Genomic DNA, 16,770 nt, shown 5'->3' with positions numbered 1-16,770 from the left:
GATCACTTGGCAAAGATAAGGGGAGTATATCAGAAGTGAGATATCCAGAGATGTATACATTGTCATCTGGCTTGAGGTGGGAGGCGGCGGTATGGGCCAAGTCACCTTGAAATACAATTGGAATCCTGGAAGCAAAAAAAGAAGGATTAGAACACAAATTGAAAAAAGAAGCAAGAGGAGGTGAGATGGTGGATTCGGAATGGTACGAGAGAGGGGAGCGGGGAGGTTGATGCTGGGAGAGGATAGTAGCGGCCCAGTAGTTGCCGTCGAGGGAAGCGAGGAACTGAAGCGGCGATTGGACGACGCCGATGAAGTTTAGGGAATTGGCGACCTTGGGCTGGAACGGAATCTCAGCTGGGCGTTGGGGTTTAGTGGCGGCGGCTGAGGAGGAGGAGGAGAGATACATCCGACCCCTGCCATTGAACGAGTAGGACAGAGCTCTCCTCACAGGATTCATGTTCAACTGGCGCGGCGGTAGTGAATGGTGACAGTCTGCGAGATGGGTTTCCAGTAACCCCACTGTCTAGCTAACCTCTTCTCTTTTTTTCTTTTTTTTTTAGCAACGAAGAAGTACTTATATTACTTGCAATCTTTCAAAAGTAAATAATTCAGTTCATGCGAAAATTCTGGAAAAAACCTAGTATAAACTTCCACATTGGGTCTAAGACTCGCTAACAGATGGGCCGGTCTATTTCCCTCCCTACGCACATGATTCCACTCAACGGTCTCGAAAGACTTGGCGCACTCCAAAATTTGTCGAATAAACCAGCCAAGTGGGCCTCTCCACTGTGCCTTCCTTCGGATCTTCGAGATTAGACCCAAACAATCCGTTTCCACCATTACGAGTTTAAATTCCTTTGACTTACAAAAGCGCAAGGCCCAGAGCACTGCTTCGGCTTCAATCATTTCAGGATCAGACGCGTGATTCAATCTTTTCGAGCCCACGAACAGGGGTGAACCGCTATTTTCCCGGACCACGAACCCGATGTCCGCCTCGTGCGATGCCGGAACTGCAGCGTCGCTGTTGATTTTTACCCAGTTCGGTTCTGGCCGAACCCAGAACAATCCACCCGGCTGCACAGCAATACCCATATGATTTCGAAGTCGGCAAGACTGGAATTCCTTCAGCTGAGAAACAGCGGACCGAATATGATCCCCCGGGTCGATCGCTTTACCCTCGAACAGCGTCAGATTGCGTGCCCTCCAAATGCCGTAACAAATCGTCGCCCACACGTCCATTTCGTTTCTTCTCTGCCGTCGAATGTGCTCGCCGAAATCCACAAAGGAATTAGATCGGAAGCCCCATTTTCGAATCTTTGGAAACTCCGCCCAGAAACTTTGCACACCAGGACAACACACCAAAGCATGGAGGATATTTTCCTTCCTCCCACACATATGACACAAATCATCCTCGATTACACCTCTCGAAAACAATTTGGCTTTTGTTGGTAAGATTTCACTCTGTGCTCTCCAAATAAAGCTCTTGACCCTCAGAGGAATGTTCAAACGCCATGTTGATTTCCAAACCTGTTCCATACCCGCAAAAGAGGAAGAAGAGTTTATCTCCCTTGAGGCGATCACCTTTTGCATTGAATTGTGGTAGGCGGACCGCACCGAGAAGAAACCGTCTTTAGAGAAATGCCACACCAATTCGTCTGCAGCGCTGCATTCAGTCAACTTGATGTTAAGGATTAGTTTTGCCTCCTCCGAAGAAAAACACCTTCGAACCCCCTCTGCGTCCCACTGATTTGATTCCCAGTTAATAAGATCAATGACCCGCTGAGGGGTGGATTCAGCAACTGCTGCGCTTACTCTAGGCCCCTCCGGATAGGGGATCCAACAATCTCGTCGAATATCGATACGAGAACCGTTACCAACAGCCCACCGCAGCCCCTCTTTCAAAACCTTGCGTCCCTGGAGAATGCTCCTCCAAGTGAAGCTCGGAGTATTACCAATCTGCGCTTGAAGAAAGTCTGTTCGAGGGAAATACCTGGCCTTAAGGAGACGAGCCAGCAGCGAATCAGGTTCGTTAATCAATCGCCATCCCTGTTTAGCAAGAAGGGCCAAATTAAACTGTTCCATGTCTCGAAAGCTCATCCCACCTTGATTCTTCGGTTTGCATAGACGCTTCCATTTTCGCCAATGAATTTTTCGTTTATTACTCGTGTCGCCCCACCAGAAGTCACAAAGGATTTGCTCGATTTCTTCGCAAAGGCTGCTCGGCAAGGCAAAGCAAGACATCGTGAAAGTCGGGATTGCCTGTGCAATTGATTTAATGAGAATCTCTTTTCCAGCCTGAGAGAGGGATTTCTGATTCCATCCACCCACTTTCTGCATAACTCGTTCTTTTAGACGGCTGAAAATCAACTTCTTCGATCGCCCGAGCATCGTCGGCAAACCGAGATACTTGTCATGTTTTTCCACTTCCCGGACACCCAGGATAGTCTGAATTTCCGACCTACGATTTCCATCCACATTCAAGCTAAAAGACAGCTCTGATTTTGCAAAGTTTACCTGTTGTCCTGACGCTGCTCCGTATACTTGGAGGATTTTTGCGATTTCATGGCTTTGTTGACAGGTCGCATTTGCAAACAGGATACTATCATCGGCGAAAAACAAATGAGAGATAGAAGGCGCAGTTCTGGAAATCTGAATCCCCTTGATACGGCCCGAATCTTCACTGTGGCGCATCATCCCAGACAGACCTTCGGCGTAGAGGAGAAACAAGAAAGGAGATAACGGGTCTCCCTAACGGAGACCACGCCCGGGTCGGAACAATTGCGAGGGCCGGCCATTAATCAACGTTGAGAAAGACACTGTTGACACGCATTTCATGATAAGACTGCACCATCTATCTGCAAACCCCAGCTTCCTCAAACAATGCTCCAAAAAGGACCATTCCACTCTGTCAAAAGCCTTAGCCATGTCCAATTTCAATGCCATGAAGCCTTTTCTGCCTTTCCGTTTGGTATTCATATGATGGAAGAGCTCGAAAGCCGCCAGAACATTATCTGTAATCAATCGTCCAGGAAGGAACGCACTCTGACTCTGGGCCACCAATTTGTGCAAACACTGCTTGAGCCTGTTGGACAACACCTTAGACACAATTTTGTAAGTAATGTTACACAAGCTAATTGGGCGCAAATCTTTCATTTTACAAGGGGATTCGACTTTCGGAATTAAGGAGATGAACGTGTGATTAAAGCCTGACGGAAATTCACCCCCGTTGAGGATGTCGATGACAAACTTAGTGAGATCTTTACCGACGATGTGCCAAAAGCGCTGGTAGAAGATTGCCGCCATTCCATCCGGCCCAAGAGATTTAGTGGGGTGAATCGAGAAAAGGGCCTGTTTGACCTCCTCAGGATCGAAGGGAAGAAGGAGGGCTTTGTTGTCTTCATCAGTCATTAGAGAGCTCATCCCCACAGTTGCAAAATCAGCCCTTCAAGCGCAAATCAGAGCTGAACAAGTTATGAAAGTAATCATTGGCAACCTTTGCCTTCCCTTCGAAAGATCTCCACTCCAAACCCGCTTCATCGACGAGCTTCACTATACCGTTTCGTTTCTTTCTGTTTGTCGCCTTCTGGTGGAAATAGGTGGTGTTCGAATCTCCCCACTTGAATTCATTCGCTTTTGACCGTTGGAGACACATCTCCTCTTCCCGCCGCATAAGTACTCGTTCCCGGTTCTCTAAGGCGCGGCGATGGAAAACCAAATCGCCTCTCATACCCCTTTTCCCCATGTCTCTCAACTCCTCTCTGATAGATTTTAGTTCTCGTGTGACGTTTCCGAAGACTTTAGAATTCCACTGTTTAAGGTCGCTCGCACATCTGTCGATTTTACCGCAAATACCGGGCGCTGCAAATGAACTCCCCGGGTTACCCCATGCATTCTTGACAACCTCCAAACATCCCTCATCATCGACCCACATAGATTCGAACCTGAACGGGCGAGGTGGCAGATTCGTGTCATCAACAGTTTTGGGATTCATGACTAATTTAATGGGTGAATGTCAGAGCCACACCGGTCCAGCACAGTTATCTTTGCATTTGGAAAGGAGTCAAACCAAGTTGCCGTGGCGAAACCCAAATCGATGCGCTCCTGAATAAACTGATCTCCCGCCCTCCCATTGTCCCACGTAAATTTACTTCCAATTGAACCGATCAAACGAAGCTTACAAATCTCAGTACAAGTCCTAAAAATCAAGGACCTCGCTCACATTAACCGGGCGGCCCCCGATCTTGTCTTCGATATTAAAGAGTCTGTTGAAGTCACCGATACAAACCCAAAGATCGTGTTTGTCCTCCGCTAATCTTTTCAAAAGACTGCACGTGTGAAACTTGTCGCATGAATTGGGCCACCCGTACAAGCCCGTAAAACGCCATCTAATTCCTAAATTGCCAAGTGAAACATCAGCGTCGATATGATGAGCGGTATACGTTCTGAGTGTTCCCTCGACACCAGCTTTCCACATCAGACATAGACCACCCGAGCTTTTAACACAGTCCACCGTAAAACAAGCTTCAAAACCTAACTTTATCCGAATGCTTTCCATTTTCTTTCGATCGCTTTTTGTTTCCATAAGAAACAAAATCGTGGGGTCCTCCTTTCTCACCAGAGAGATGAGACGAATTACCGTCGGGGCCTTCCCCAATCCCCGACAGTTGTAGCTCAACGCATTCATTGCGTCCGGCCGGAGAGGAGCGTCTCCTCTCGTGCCGATATCTCAACGTTTCCCGAAGCAGTTGTTTTCCTTTTCTTCTCTGTCAACCCCAGATTCACACCCTCTTTATCAATCATCATCAGATCTGTTTGTTCTGGCTCGGCGATCTCTTTCCTTTTCTTCCCTGTCTGATACGCAGATTCGTCCCCCACTCCCTTTCTAGCCAATCTCTTCCATTTCTTCTTCTTCAAAGGAGACGTCACACCCTCTAAAGAACTGTCATCACCCACCAATCCTGTGGCGCTCGCTGTTTCATCCAATTTTTTGGACTGAATCCCCTTTTCACCATCAAGATACATATTGTCACATGACATTAAATCAGTTTGCGTTACCCCCATGTCATCCTCAATATGAATTTCTGGAATAGCCATTGCGAGCCCCTCAATTTTCCCCACTGTTCCTGCAGCACCGTCATCGGCCTCTGTTGCGCTGATCTTTTCTAAAATCTCTGTTTCACCAGCCCCTTCTAACATTTTGATCAGCGATCTCCGAGTAACTGGGCTCTGTTCGTTTTCTGCAGCGTTCTCACCAATTTCTTTCTGATACTTATTCCTTAGCAGCTCAATCTCCTTTGCGTTCTCTTTCAGCGATCTCTCATTAACCTTTAACGGTGACGCCCTAAGCCAATCCCCGTATTCATTTTGGAAACCGCGAGCTTCATTGTTGTCACATTCCATGTCTACATGACCCAGCGTCCCGCACATATAACAGAAATTTGGCAAACACTCATACTTCAGTTCAATCCAGATTTTCTTTTCCCCGAATTGAATCATGATTCCCTCCTAAGTGGTATTTTGATGTTCACAGACACCCTCACCCTAATGAATCTCCCGCATAGAATACCTTCGGACTCGTCCACCGCTATCACCGGCCCAACGCATTCACCTAATCTCCTAGCAGTTTCAGCATTCATCATAGAGATCGGAAGATCATAGAAACGTACCCAGAAATCAGTCGAGTCGAACTTCATCTGCGACGGTTGTTCCAATCCCGGTTCACGAAGGACCAACAGAGCCTTTTTGAACGCCCAAGGCCCTCCTTTGAGCACCTTCTCCTTATCTACTTTGTCACCAAACTGAAAGATAAACAAGTTGTTCCTAATCTCCCTGAATACGAACCCTTTTTTTTGGTTTAAAGGAGAGGATGTCTTATTCGTATAGTTAGGTTTTTAAAGTAACTAGTAGGGCTAGGAACTTTCGATTCCTATATTTTTTTAGCCTATTCGCGGAGTGAAAAGGATTTTTTAATCGGGTTCGGTTTCCACGAATTTTATCGATATTAACCGAGTCCGCAATCTAATCGGTTTCTAAAGTCGGTTTCTCGGTTCCTAACTTTTTACATCTTTGAATTATTTTGATTTCTAAAGTCATTTCGGATAATCGACGGAGGCAGCCATTGTTTCTTGGCTGAGCTCTTCAATATCACCGAAGTTGCTTGAATCGGAACCAGATAGCTCGATGGAATCAGTGGCTGACTTGTATTGCAGAGTCCGTAGTGATGGCTACAAATCAAAATAGATGGAAGTTGCAGTTAATATTACAATTACAATATTATAAAGCAGAGATAATTCTAAAAAACAAAGCAAATTTAATAATATTAAAAAAAATTCAGTAGAAATCTTTTACTAAAGTTCAGTAGAAAGTTTTTTCAGTAGAAAAAGCCATATAGTTGACTTGTATGAGTAGAAAGTAGAATCTTAAAGTTTAATGAAATTAGGGAGATCACATGTATGATTCTGAAAAATCTTAAAAGTGAACTATTAAACTAGAAAGCTTAATAATTAAGGGAGAGAAGATGATCGGGGAAAAGAACTACGACGTGGAAGGACGATCGAGGAAGAGAAATGAGGCGTGGAAGGACGAACGAGGAAGACAACTGACTGCGTGCAGAACGATCAAAGAAGAAAGTAATCAGTATCGCTCATCCTAATTTTTAATACTCCTATATAATTCGGTTACTTGGTTTCTTCATTTATTTTTTTAGAACCCGTACCCAAACCCGCAATTTTTTACAAGAACCGACCCATAATTTTTACTTCATAAAAATTTGTATACTCGCACTGAACCGACCCAAAATGCACAGTTTGGTTCGGTTCTTCGGTTCTACGGGTACAAAGTCCCAGCCCTAGTAACTAGCTTGATGATGCCCCGTGCGTCGGGATTTGAGATTTTGTATATCGTGTATTGTGTATGGTAGATATTTTTGGATTGAACTTTCTTGGATTAAAGTAGGTCTATGCATGTGGGACGAAGTATTAAGCCTAATATTGATCATCACTAAAATATTTAATTGTTTTTCCTTTTTGCAAGAAAAAAATCTCAAACAAAGATATAGTTTTATAAATAAGGTCTATCTATGTTTTTATGAATATATCATGTCCCTAGAAAGGCAGCTTAGTTGTGTAGGTGTGGTACAAGTATTAAGAGTGAGTTTAACTAATATATATTTGGTGAATAATTTCTAAATTGATTTGTATCTAATTATCACATATCTTCTATCTAAACTATGTTTGACCTCGATAACAAGTTTCTTATGTATCTAAAACAACTCAAACTACAACTCCTCATGATACAAATCAATAAATTGTAACTCAAGCATGTGTATGAATACCTATCACTACAACACAATGCGAAATTTTGTCTCCAAAAGTATACTAACTTTCCAAAATTTATCTAGGTACTTATTATAGATTAGATCTAACTTAATAGATAAAACAAAAGTCAATTCTTAATAACATTATTATGTAGTTTCAATAAGGATGGTATTCTTATAATGAACATTGATATATTAATTTAAAGTCTCTATATTTACGAAAAAATATAATACCTAGCAATACATCATATTCACCATCTAATATATAATACATAAACTCAAGATGATATCAAAATGACTAAATTAGATTCCTTTTATTTTCAATCAAGTGTGTAGGTATTGAATTTCAAGTGTATAATATTTTAATTTAACAATGGTTTGAAAGTGCTTAATTATTTTTTAAGCAATTTAATTATTTAAAATTCCTATTTTATTATTAGGACTGAAATAAAAGATGTATTAATGGAAAGTATCATAATTGTAAATTTCACTTTTATATGTATTTATGTTCTAAATTCATTAGTGAGGAATTTACATAATGTACACCAACTCCATTCCCACCATGTGTTTCGTCACCCTCAATATCATAAAGTCTTGCAATGCAACTGTTCAAATTCCTCTCTCTGGGTTACAAATCATTCTGATTATGTTGGAAATCATACACAATGTGTATAAATATAAAAAGAACAACCAAAAACTGTATAATTAGAAGTCCTTACGGATGAGATTCCAATAATTTAAAAGTCTGGATTACATGTGAATTACAAAAAGGACAAAGTATTGGATACTAAGACTTGAACTCCAATAAACACATGTTTTAAGTAACACCTTCTTAGTGTTGTGACCTTCTACTACGCCTCTATCCATACACTTTAGCCCATCGAATACGAATAATTTAAAATAGCAAGGTGTTTCAACTATTCCTATTGCATGTCTTTCCCATAAAACTTCTATCTGGAACAATAATTGGTCTGATCCATTGTAATATCATATAGTGTGTATCGATGAATCCTTTTGAACAAAATAAATGATGTCAATCAACACAACCATTCTGATATTCAACCTACAGATGTTGTGTAGTAATAAAATAGAGAATACATGTGAATACATATATACCTTGTACAAGTGCTGCTAGGTTAGGTCTACTCTTGAAGCAAAAGTGGTCCATGTCAATATGTTGAGTGCGGGAATTATAGAAATAACTCACACTACTTTAGATAAGAAGTGCAAATCTCACTCTAATGATAGTTTCTTTTCAAACGATGCACTAAGAACGTTGTTATTGAGATTGATATTGGATTCTTCTATGAAAATCTTCTCTTATAATATATGTGTGGATTGCCATGTGGGTGATAGAGCCATGAAGGCCAGTAGATGTACTATTTATATGGTTGTAGATCATCTTATCTTATCTTATCTATAAAATTGGCATTGTTTGGCATCATTAATACCTTCCTTATTGTTTGGCATCATTAACCTCTAGAATTCCTATTACTCGGTCCAATTTGTTTGACCCAATTGGTTAGCCCAATAGCCCAATCCCTCCTCCTTATCTTATAAATAGAGACATTCTCCATTGTGCAAGAATATCTTCCTCTCTTCCTCTCTCTTCCTCTGTATGCTCTGTAGTTTCCCACATACGGGATCCTCTACATCAAAAACTCGATTTTCTTCTTAGATCTAAATCGATTTGAGAAGTATGCCCTCAAACTCAACTTGGGTTTTGTTTAAATTTCCCCAGTTGCCCTTATTTTCTTTAATCATCTTTTTGGAAATAAGTATGAAAGAAAAACTAGAATCTCTCACATAAAATGAAAATTGCATTAGCCTTCTACTCAATTAGGAAAGATAAATAGTCAAATTAAGTAAATTAAGGTTCGCGTCCCTTTGAATTCCAAGAGTCCACATAATTCACTTCTTATCCTTTATTACTATTAAATAAAAATCCTTTCTTATTCGGAAACCGCATTGAACCTTTGCTCTTTCTATGTTTCGATCCTTCTTTGCACAAGTCAAAGCATCACATCCATTGCTCTATAAATAAATAAATGAACACACGCATACAGTCCTATAAGAGAGCCCATCACCATGAATCTATACATCATATTATATCATAATCCTTATAAAGTTGAGTTTTTTAAGCATATTTCTCAACATACCCTTATTTTCATTATTGATCATTTTTGAAATAAATGCGAAAGAAAAACGAAAAACTCTCAAATAAAATAGAAGTTGTATCAACCCTCTACTTGATTATGGAAGATAAATAGTCAAATTAATTAAATTTAACTTCATGTCTCTTTGAATTCCAAGACTCCACGTAATTTATTTCATATCCTTTAGTATAATTAAATATTCTCATTCTCAAAACCGCCTTAAACCTTTTCTCTTTTTATGTTCCGACCCTTCTTTGCAGAAGTCAAAGCATAACCTCTATCACTCTATAAATACAGAAATGAATGCACGCATGCAGTCCCATAAGAGCGGCCATCACCATGAATCTATACATACGAATAAAAAATTGAGTGGTTTTATGATTGAGAAAACATGATCAATATCAAAGCGAAGTCAAACTTAATGTCAATTTATTCCTATAAATTTTTATTCTTCTGCATGTTTTCTTCCATCTTTCTATTACCTTCAATTCTTAATATGTGTATATAGTTTGTTATCATTTTACGATGTTAGTTAATATAGTGGATGAAATGAAATTTAAAACTTTTAAAAATAGGCTCAAATAATAACAACGAAAGGTTACATACCTAATCGAAAACAATGTAATGTAAATAATCCATGGAGTATCACACATGGTCACACAAGTTACATAATAAAAAAAGTTTCAATTGAAAGTATGCGCTTGACCGACAATGCACATTGTATGTTAAAGCAACAAATTATTCTATTATTTTTCTAAGGATAATGCCGCTTCAACTATATGTTTTCACCTATACAAAGATCCAACAACCCAAACACAAGCCCATGCGAAGATCACAACTCTTCAATAAAAGTAACTTTCCTTAAAAAAAAGAAAAGACACAATAGCCCGTGCGTAGATCATGTGAAAAAGGAGAGGGAGAATTACTGATTGTATAGTAAATAGTAGGAATTCATGTGACTTTATTGCATGGGGATTGATTCATGTTTAAATGTAGTGGAAGGTGAAAGAATGGAGGAAGTTGAAAGATATTGGTATCTATGAAAATCAATTATTCTTTCAATGTAATATTTATCCTTTTAAATATTTTTAGATGTTAATAAAACGAGTTTAAGAGGTTGTAATTAAACTAGAATGTGTAAAGATAATAATAATAGAAAAAGAAATAAAGGGCTAAGTATTGTAAAGCATTTCTGTGAGAAAAATTCTCGGGTCAAAGACATTACGGTGAAATATGGAGAGTTAAAGGGAATTGATGGGGGTGATGAGGGAGAGTACTAAATTTCCCTTACCATTCAAGACAAAGAAGGGCCGACATTTATTTCCAATGTAATATCAGATGGTCAACAAGGGCATTAAGAGAATTTTAGAAGATATTAGTAGTAGGGCAAGGGATAGAATAAGAATTTTGAAGTTGAGTTGGAGGTAATAAATTGACCCCCAACTCAACTTTTATAGTATATTAGATTAGATTATTTCCTTTTATAAACAAACGGGTCGTAAAAAAAAATTGAACTTATAATAAAACAGAAGGTGTATATCATTTTTATAATATCTTCTTCCACAAAGATCATAATGAACTTAGAAAGGAAAGTTCAAAATTGAAACTCTCTAAGAAAAATCAAGAGCGAGAGAAGTCACGGAATATGCGTCTCGATTGGTTTCTCGGAGGACATGACTGAACTCATCATCACTCATTACAGAAGAAGTCTCTTGACGAGGTGACGAGGCTAGCGAGCGGTGGTAACGATCCATAGTCTTTTGTAGCAACAAGTTAATTGCAAATTTTTTTTTTAAACAACTCTCCTGAAGACTTTGTTCCAAGGTAATGAAAAGCTCGAAAACAATCTCCAACAACTTAGCCATATGGATCGAGCATGCACCTATATTATGCACAAAACCACATAAACGTTCACCTTTTGGATCTCTAATTGCTCCTCCATCCATGTCCCTCCCATGTTGGACCGCTCGAATCGTGGTTTAGCTTGACCCAAGGGCCAAGACTGAGGCGGGAGGGTCCATGCCTGTCCGCCTACTGCTTTCTCGGAGCTCCCTAGTGGCCCTAAAATGTCGGCTTTTATGTAGTTTTAACTTTTGTTTTGATGAACCCCGATTTGCTACGTACCTTCCCTGATCTCGGAGCTCATGAAACCTGAATCGGTGTAAGGTCCCCTCAGTGCCATCTTGTGCAATATCAACACTAGACACAACGTTTTTCATTATTGTAAAAGGTCATATGTGAGGAGGAAAGCCAATTTACCTACCCATATTCTTCTTCTTTTTTCTTTTTTTAATCCTTTCGGATGTGGGTGTCGGGCCGTCCAAGTGAATCCACTAATCCCACAGACCCTGATGAGCAAGAGACCATGTTATGACATGGTGGGGCCTAAGGCTCCCACCCTGACGTATTAAGAAATACTCCCTCCGTCCCCATTTAAAGACCCCGTTTGGTGTTTTTAGACAATTTAAGGAATTGTGAAGAAGAAATTAAATAGGAGAGAGAAAAGTGAAAATTATAATGATTAAAGGAGAGAGATAGAGGTGAAGAAAAAATGAGATAATTTAATAAAGAGAGATGATGTGTAAAAGTGTGTTGGACATGTAAAGTGTATTGAGAAAGTAAATTTTGAGTTTAAAAAAATTCTAAAAATAGCAAATGTGACTTATATTTTGAGACACCGAATTAGAAAAGTGAAATCTTTATAAAGGAATAGAAGAGTATATCATTCCTGGGATTCAAATCAACGATCTTTGGAAGCTCTTAGACCTCCTATTTAAAGGTCTTTAGACCATGTTTATCGGACAACATGTGGGCGGTGGGGTCCACTGAAACAATTTTTTTTTTTTTTAATTAGGAGTTTGGGCGACCACATTGGTCGCCTAATTGCCCACCAGCGCCCAGCTGCTGGGTTTGTGGGGGGGGGGACACTTGTCCCTCCTCATTGGTCCATTTTTATTTTATATACAATTTAATTTAATTATTGTTTTTTATTTTTTTTAAATTATAAAAATGTTAAAAATTAAATATATATTAAAATTTAGTAAAATAAATTTTTTATTAAATGAGAACAATATTGATTTATTTAACACATTTAGATAATTTTTTTATTTGTTCATTTATTATTTATTTTATTATTGTAAAATACTCAACTAGACTGCATAACGTATTAAAACAAATCTAATATGATGTACACGTGTCCCTTTTTCATTGGAAAGGAAATATATTATTTTCGGATAAGCGTTATCTTGTACATATTCAAACTTAATAAATAAGAATCATTAAAAAAAAAATCAAAATTCCTGAAGATGGGGTACACGTGTCCCTTTTTCATTGGACGGAAATATATTATTTTCGGATAAGCTTTATCTTGTACATTATCTTCAAACTTAATAAATAAGAATCATTTAAAAAAAATCAAAATTTCTAAAGATGGGGTACACGTGTCCCTTTTTCATTGGACGGAAATATATTATTTTCGGATAAGCTTTATCTTTACATTATCTTCAAACTTAATAAATAAAAATCAATAAAAAAATCAAAATTCCTAAAGATGGGGTACACGTGTCCCTTTTTCATTGGACGGAGATATATTGTTTTTGGATAAGTTTATCTTGCACATTATCTTTAAATTAAAAAATCCTCTATAAATAAAGACCAATTCTGATATGTTTTAACACATCTTAAATTTTCACTTTCATTTCTCCAATCTTTGCTCCTCCTTGGCAAATGAATCCAAATGATCCATTTTATCCACATTATTCTTATGAAAATACCCAAAACTCTCAAGATTTCACAATGTATGAAACAAATCCGAACACCCAGTTTCCTCCCAACCCGACTCAGCATATTCCCACGCCTCAAAATATTCCGAACTCAACCCCTTCTGCAGTTCCATGGGAGGTCATTGAAGATGTCGCTTTGATGTCAGCTTGGGTGTACGTTAGTGGAGATCCAATTGTTGGCACTAATCAGAAAGGTGATACCCTATGGGCAGCCATTTGCAAGATGTATGACAAATCTCGAGAAGAAAACCCTGGTAAACTCTCAAGTCGTACTGAGGAATCAATGAGAGCTCGTTTCAAGAGGCTCAACCTAAATGTTACGAAGTGGATTGGTTGTTGTAAGGAAGCCTATAGCCAGAAAACGAGTGGAATGAGTATGGATGACATTGAAGCAATGGCTCACCAACTTTATAGCAAGAAGACAGGATTTCCACACACTGTTGTGTTCGAACAAGTTATGCGCCACGTACCTAAGTGGGAGTTGGATTATGGTGGTGGAACAAGAAGGCCTCGTCCAAGTGAAGCAGAGACCGATGAAGAAGGTCATGGAAGCTCTAAAAAGTCAAGAACTGATGAGGATGATAGTCCATCATTTACCCCAGTGAGTGATGCTTCCACAATAAGTCGTCCTACTGGTAGAAATGCGGCAAAAGCTAGAAGAAAGGGAAAAGCTGTGGCATCTTCATCAACATATTGTGTGATTCCGGATGAATTCACTAATGAACTGCGTGCAATGAGAATTACGCGTGAGAAAGAGCTTGAGGTGAGGAGGGAATTGGAGCAAAAGAAGATTGAATTTGAGCAAAAGAAGGTAAATGCCAACTTGTTGAATGCATTGTTAGCAAAACCAAATCTAACTACCCAAGAAGAAGCAATCAAGAACCGCTTGTTGGCAGAGTACTTTTAATTAACTATGATCTTTCCATGTATTTCTATTGTCTTGTTGTATTACTATGTCTTCGTTTTATTTCAATTTTATGTTTGATTGAGTTCTATCATGTATAATTATGTTTGTAACTGAATCTATTTCCTATTTCTAGATGTAAGACATGTTGTTTTCTATTAATATGTTTATTCTATTATAGCCTAGCCATCTTTAGTCTTTGCCAACGTATAGTCCATGCAACATTTATCACATCCAACATTTTTGTCAGTGTATAGTCATTCAAACATTGCATCCATTATTGATTTGTCTTGGAGAAACTGAATTCACATGTGAAGATAAAGTAATGTCAGTGTGTAGTCATTCACACAATGCATTCATTATTGATTTGTCTCGGAGAAACTAAATTCACATGTGAAGATAAAGTAATGTCAGTGTGTAGTCATTCATGAGAAACTTTATTGACTCAGATCCAATTCATTACTGACTCAGCTCCATCTCTACCTCTCTTTAAATATGGATGAGATCATTAACATACTTACACCTCAACCTTCTCCTCTACAACCCTCTCATTAGCATAACATCCATACCAAAAACAATGTCGGGTGGTGATTCTTCTAGTCTCAATGAAATAGATGAGTGGGATGAACAAAATCAAACATTTGACCGCATTATTGAAGATGTGGTCATGAAAATTCCTACCATGTTACAACCCACAAACCACAATCCTAGAGCTAAGAGACGTCATATTGAACGAGTTCGTGAGGATGGTCATGAGCAGTTGTTCAAAATGTATTTCTCAATTTGTCCGGAACCAATCTACCACGAAGATATTTTTCGCCGAAGGTTTCGAATGAGAAAGCATGTCTTCGAGCGTATAATGGAGGCAATCAGTTCCGACGAATATTTCCAGCAAAGGCGTGACGCCACTGGGCGGCTAGGTATGTCTTTGATTCAAAAATGTACTAGTGCTATAAGAGTTTTAGCCTATGGAACACCACCAGACTTGCATGATGAGTGCCTACGGATGAGCGGGCAAGTGATAAGAACTTCAGTTATGAAGTTTGCAGAAGGCATAATTTCCAACTTTGGAAAAGAATACCTCAGACGTCCAACCGAAGAAGACTTGGCGTGACTTCTACACATTGGTGAACAACGTGGATTCCCTGGCATGATGGGAAGCATTGACTGCATGCACTGGGAATGGAAGAACTGTCCTACTGCTTGGGCAGGGCAATATCAAGGAAGAAGTGGGAGGCCAACAATAATTTTGGAAGCCGTTGCATCCGAAGACTTGTGGATTTGGCATGCATTTTTTGGAACCCCAGGTACAAACAATGATATTAATGTGCTAAACAAATCACCAATTTTCGATGATATTTTAGCTGGTCGTGCGCCGGAAAGTCAGTTACACCATTAACGGTTCGTGAAAGGGATATGGGATATTACCTAACTGATGGCATTTATCCAAAATGGGCTGCATTTGTCAAATCTATAAATCTCCTATTATCCGGAAGCACAAGTTATTTGCTCAATATCAAGAGTCTGCTAGGAAAGATGTTGAGCGAGCTTTCGGTGTTCTACAAGCTCGATTTGCATTTATTAAGCATCCATGTTTTTTATGGGATCGACATGCCATGGGGACAATTATGAATGCTTGTATCATCCTGCACAATATGATAGTGGAGGATGAAAGAGACACTTATCTTAATTATACTGATCCTAAAGAGTTTATAAAAGATCGGACTACACAGGTGAATGGAGCGGAGCACGGAGAACACTATGTTGATCCTATTTACAACTTCTCCACACAACGAGTTGCAAGTCTTGCCCAGTATATGACTACCAGGGAACAACTTCGCAACCGACAAGGTCACAATGAGCTTATGAATGATTTGATTGAGCACATATGGGATAATTTCAATGAAGACGACTGAACTTGTATTTTTTTGACGTTTTTCAAATTATGTGTTGCTGTGTTTGTTGAATCAATTTCCAAGTATTGTAATATTTGTTTTAAGTTGTTCATGGTTGAACTTCATTAATATAATGTTAAATTGGTTTTATAATTTTTTAAATGAATTTTCAAGTATTGTAATATTTGTTTTATGTTTAATATAATTATTATATTGAATTGTTTTGTTGTAGTTATGTTATAATTATAAGAAAGTGAAAAATAAAAGTATATTGAATTGGTGGTCACATTAAAGGTTATGGATAAATGTGGTTTTTATTGTTGTGGTTGGGTTGGTTGAAAGGTTGGGTAGAAAAATTAATATTATATTGAAAAGGTGGAGGTGGGGGTGGGATTTGGGGTCATGGATAAACATGGTCTTAGTACCCCATGAGAATGATTTCTACTGTACTACTATTCTTGCTTTTTTATTTCTCCGCCTTCCAATATATTTTTTCTTTTATCCTTGCCAATGACGCTCGTAGATATTGTGTCCTTTGATACTAAAAGTTAATGAAATTTGATATTGTCGCTTAAATTTTTTAAGACGATTAAAAAGGTAATGAGTTTAAATAAACAAATTAAAAGTACAAGGAATGAGTTAGTCTAGTCTAAATTCTTACACCCCTCTAATACTTTTCTACTGTCTCTCCCTAATCTTTTTTGTCCACCTAGTAATT

General features: G+C 38.7%; 1 pseudogene; it reads left to right on the top strand.

Moving 5' to 3' along the window:
* The first annotated feature begins 14,656 nt into the window (after positions 1–14,656).
* On the top strand, positions 14,657–16,073 carry LOC141247872 (uncharacterized; annotated as a pseudogene).
* The last annotated feature ends 697 nt before the right edge of the window (positions 16,074–16,770 follow it).

The sequence above is a fragment of the Phyllobates terribilis genome, unplaced genomic scaffold (assembly GCF_046119375.1).
Source record: "Phyllobates terribilis strain yellow unplaced genomic scaffold, ASM4611937v1 Scaffold_3399__1_contigs__length_79826, whole genome shotgun sequence".
In the NCBI taxonomy this organism is placed as follows: domain Eukaryota; kingdom Metazoa; phylum Chordata; class Amphibia; order Anura; family Dendrobatidae; genus Phyllobates; species Phyllobates terribilis.
Note: the sequence above shows the minus strand (reverse complement) of the source record. Positions and strands in the feature narration are given on the sequence as shown.